Source organism: Octodon degus, unplaced genomic scaffold (assembly GCF_000260255.1).
Source record: "Octodon degus isolate 3935 unplaced genomic scaffold, OctDeg1.0 scaffold00014, whole genome shotgun sequence".
Classification (NCBI taxonomy): Eukaryota; Metazoa; Chordata; class Mammalia; order Rodentia; family Octodontidae; genus Octodon; species Octodon degus.
Genome location: NW_004524590.1, coordinates 6,192,052 through 6,197,491, shown reverse-complemented (window position 1 = coordinate 6,197,491; position 5,440 = coordinate 6,192,052). Strand labels below are relative to the sequence as shown.

Below are 5,440 nucleotides of genomic sequence, written 5' to 3'. Positions count from 1 at the left end.
AGAAAGAAAGAAAGAAAGAAAGAAAGAAAGAAAGAAAGAAAGAAAGAAAGAAAGAAAGAAAGAAAATTAAGGGAGATTGGTAACATCACTTGGCCGAGGTTGCTGCTGGTGACAAGAAAGGAACTGTGGATCAGTCACAACAAGCGTACCAAGAAGCTTTCTCAATCAGCAAAAAGGAAATGCAACCAATGCACCCTACCAGATTGGGTCTGGCTCCTAACTTCTCCGTGTTCTATGACAAGATTCTAAACTCTCCAGAGAAAGCCTGTTCTCTGGCAAAGACAGCTTTGGATGATGCCATTGCTGAATTTGATACGTTATGTGAAGAGTCATACAAGGACAGGGCGCTGATGATGCAATTACTGAGAGACAACGTGACATTGTGGACATCGGATGCCCAAGGAGATGAAGCCGGGGCAGGAGAAGGAGGGGAAAATTAACTGACCTTCCAACTTTTGTTGGCCTCATTCTAAAATTTACACAGTACACCATTTGTCATCCATGCTGTCCCACAAATAGTTTTTTGTTCATGGTTTATGACAGGTGTATGTTAGTTCTATTTGGATTTCTATATTTCCCATGTGGCTTTCTGTTTAATATTAGGGGAGTACAGCCAGTTAGTATTTAGGAAGTTACTTGTTTTCGTCTTGAGGTAGCCAATATGGGAAGAGGAGTTTTTATGCAAGTTACAATTGTTCAGCATAGTACTTTTGGTACACTGTGGCCTCAGAAGGGCCAGTGTTAAAACTGCTTCCATGCCGAAGCAAAGACAACTGCCTACGTATTGGTTTGTCCCACTTATTGTGGGCCCTTTAAGGATTGGAGCACCTCTGAGGCTGAGGCAAAGACAGACACTCCGCGGTCCTCCAGGCGTGGAGCCCGGGTGCAGGGCGTGAGCAGTCCCAGCGAGCACATCTGTGCCTGCAGCTGCAGGGGTTTGCCTTCAGACGAAGTCGGCACCCATTTACTCTGGATGAGGGCAGAAACGGTTCACATTCCATTATTTGTAAAGTTGCCTGCAGTTTGCTTGCATTATTTTTTGTTTTGTTTTGTTCTTGTGGTACCAGGAATCAAACTCAGCACCTGGCGCTTGCAAAGCAGGCGCTTATGCCGCTGAGCTGTCTCCCTGGACCTGCTTGCATTATTTTTGCTACACATCTTATTTGTATTTAAATGTTTTAGGCAACCTAAGAACCAATGTAAAAGTAAAAACGCAGTCAAAATGAACGGCTTGGTAGTCATTATTTCACGTATATCAGGCATAGCAGTGAACAAACAAAAACGCATGTATTCAACTTTTTTCGCTCTTTTATTTTTGCTTCTGTGATTTTTTTTGTTACTTGCCTAGCATTCACGTGCTGCAAAAATAGTTAATGGGGAAGTAACTTGAGATGATGGTCAGCTTTGTTTAATGTCTTAAGAAATTTTCATGAACAATCTACGCATAATTTTTAAGAACATATGCATTAAGTTCATGTAAGTGGAATAAAAGTTTTACGAATGGATCTTTCTTTCTTTCTTTCTTTCTTTCTTTCTTTCTTTATTTTTTTTTTTCAGAATGGGGAATTGAACGCAGGCCCTTGTGCTTGCCAGGGAAGCGTCTATTCTACTGAGCCATCTCCCTGGTGCCTTGAATGGAATTTTCAAAAAAAAAAAAAGAGAGAATATCAAAAATTGATCCAACAACCTTGACATAACACAACAATGACTAAATGAAGAGTAATTGGACCTGACAAAAATCAAAAGACAGCACAAAGGTCATAAAAAACACTGTTTACAGAAGTAATAGCAAAAAAGTTTTCAAACAAATGAAAACAATTTAAGATAAAAACAGGTGAGACATATAGAACCCCAAACAACTGTGGTCAGTAAAGGGATGCCCTCTGTATTACTGTGTAACTTGGATGGCAGAGAGCTGTATCATAGAATTGTAAAGGGTGTTAGGGAAAAGCAGCAAAATATTAATAAAGAAAAACTCATTACCATTATAGCAGAGTACAAATTTTAAAGGAAAGGATGGGGACATAGGTCAGCAGTCTAAGTGTATACGTGGCTAGTACAAGGACATGTGTCCAATCCCCAGTACTGCATGCTGTGCTGGCCTGGGCACAGCATGCTGGTCACCAAAACCAGGCATGGTGGGTAATGTCTCTAATCCCAGCACTAGGGAGCCTGAAGCAGGAGGATTACTTTGAGTCCGAGGTGTGGAGCACGACCCTGTACCAATTAATTAATTGACTAATTAACTGTCAAAAGTTTTAAAAGAGGGATAAGTAAAATAAAGTTTTTCAAGACATAAAAATTGAACTAGTCCTATAAAATTACCTTTCAAAATTAATTGGATATTTTCATAATAAAAATCACCTAAAGAAATTCATAATGCCAAACCAGCATACAAAAATACTCTATAAAAAGACAAGAAAAGTAATGCTCAAAGATTCAATAGTATAAATGCACTAGTTAGAGCAAGCAATTAAGTAGAAGAGAAAGGATAACAGCAACAGGAACATAACATAATGAAAAGAATGAGTCAATTACCTATCAATCATTACTATCAATGTAGATAATCTCTATTCATGAATTAAAAACACAAATTAGCAAAACTGATCAAGAAACAAAATCTGATGATACATTGTATACTGAAAAGCTATTCAACCTGTAAAGAGATTCATAAATTAAAAATCAAAGGATACAAATGAAGTTCCATGCAATGAAACTCCTAAAACAAGCAGCGGTATATATGATATTTTCAAACAGAGTAGATTTAAGTTAAAGCATAGAAAAGAGGCCACAAAGGGACACTACATATTCAACAAAAGTAGTAACAATTATAAATATATATCCGGCATTAAACAAACAGGCCTCAGCGTACAATCATCTCTGGAATCCTGTGTATATACTCACATGGTTCCTCCACTTTCCTTTTTGTCCTTCTTTTCTCTTTTCCCTCATCTCAATTGTTTATTCCTTATGTTCAGTTTATTTTCATTTTGCTATATCTAGGATTTTATTTATTTTTTCAGGTTCTTACACTCGGGAGACAATATGATGTTTAATTTACATTAGGGAGATAATATGATGTTGGTCTAATTTATTTCACTTACATGTATAGCTTCTAGTTGCATCCATTTACCCATAAAAGCCTCAAGCTTATCTTTCTTTATAGCTGAGTAATACTTATGCTTAAATTTTTTTACAAAATTGATCAATTCTATATGCTGCTAGCTTTAACATGAACAACTTCAACTGGGACCGCAGCATGCAATACAACAACCACAGTTGAATACCTTTCACCTTATTCTTTCAAATATGTATCCTTTCTAACATCTCATCTATTATTTTTATACTCTCTTTAAAATAAACTGAACAAAAGGAAAAAGGACAAGAAAATAAGATTTAGTGAAAAGAAGAGTTAATGTTTAATTGCTTGATCAATCTTGCATGCCTATGTCTGGTAATCTGAGAAAATAAGTTGATAACAATACATAATAGAACAACCTTTGTTAATTTTCTATTCTTGTTTTGAAATTTTGTATCTTTTTATTGTTCTGTGTTGCTTTTTGTCTTTGTTTTTCTGTTCTTTAAAATTATATATATATGTATATAATTACATATATATATGAACATATATATATATATATATATAGCCCTTAACTTCATAAAACAAATACAAGTGGCCATAAAAGTTTAGATAAATATAATTGCAAATGTAGTAGGAATTCTCAAAACACTTCTACCACAAATGGAATAGTTAAACAAAAAAAAGAGAGAAATACCAATGAAAAACATCAGAACTGAACCAATTCCTTGAGCAAAGGGAATGAACAGGTACATACAGTGCTCAGTTCAACAAGAGAGCACACATTCTTCTCAGAAGAACTTGGAACTTTCTCAAAGTAGATTTCTTCCAAATATTTGGATGAACAAGAGCTGAAAGGAGGGGAGGACCAGGGAAGAGAAAGGAAAGGGAAGAGAGAGGGGTGGGAAAGTGATGAAAAGAGAGCACTAGAAACAGGGGACCAAAACTGGGAAGGATGTAGGAGGCAGACAAAGGGAAAGAGAAGAGAAATAAGCAACAGAGAGTGATAAAAAGAGAGAGCATGGTGCAGGTGTGTGCAAACTTAAGATGTATTACGCACACCTCAAGTAAACTGCAAAAATTACATTCATTAGGTTCCCAACTTAGGAACAAGTTTTGCTCCAGAGCACATTTATATGTCAAAATTCATTTGTCAGTCTGATAAAATAAGTTTTATACACTTTTGACATACATATATTATCACAGCATAAAAAACCCAAACACACACACACACACACACACACACACACTAAGTTTCTGACTGCACTATACACTAAGCACAAGGCAGTGAAACTGCTAATGTCTGACTGGCAGGTGAGTTACACCTACAATTTATTGATGTCTAAGGATGTTCATAATTTAAGGTTCCCTCATATCTATGAAAGTTTCCATTTTGAATGTTCATAAGTCACAGACATATGGTTCTACAAACACGTACTAAGAAAAGGTACATTTACAATCACTTTATGAAATTGGGTGAGAATATAGCAATTTGTAACTCATTTCAGAAGGCGAAGAATTCCCTGTTTAACAAAACAAAATAAATCAGTCAAGACAGCACAAGGTCTGGCTAATGTTTCTAGAATTATACTGAAAAGGAATGAGAGAATAAAAGGAACAATGACAATAAAGGAAAGCATGCAAGTATCATCATTCACAGAAGACATTGTACTCTACACTTCATGTACCCCCCAAACTACCCCAAAAGATTTATAGATTTTATAGCCAAATTCAGCACTACTGCCAAATATGAAGTCAACACTCAAAAACTGAATAGCATTTCTGTACACAAACAACAAGCTCACTGAGGGACATTAGGGAAATCACATCCTTAAAAATAGCATGAAATAAATAAAATCCTCAGGAATCAATCTAACAAAGGAAGTAAAAGACCTAAGTATTAAGATTAAACAGTAACAGATAAACACAGGGCTGTGAAGGGAAAGAACCCTTTTCTACTGAGTGTAGACTGGTACAACCACGGTTGAAGCCAGCATGGAGATTCCTCCAAAAAGTAGGATTAGAGATCCCATCCAACCCAGCATTGCAGGGTTGTCTTATAGAAAACATCATGCCACACTGATTTATGTGCAGCCATGTTCATAGCAGCACAATTCATCATAGTTAAATCTTGTAAATAACTCAAATGCCCAACAACCAAGAAACGGATAAAAAAGTTGTAGTATTTTTAGACAATTAAGTATTACTCAGCTATAAAGAAAGAAAAACACCAGGCTTGTATAGATAAGTGGATGCAACTAGAGACCAGAGTCATATGTGAAAGAAAGCAGACTTGCATGTATAAACACCTTATCATCTCTCTAGTACAAGAAGCTGAAAGAGTAAATAAGGTCTAAAAGG

General features: G+C 36.1%; 1 pseudogene; it reads left to right on the top strand.

The window, feature by feature from the left end:
• LOC101582251 overlaps nt 1-440 on the top strand; it is a 1,055-nt pseudogene extending 615 nt beyond the window's left edge.
• Nucleotides 441-5,440: the final 5,000 nt, after the last annotated feature.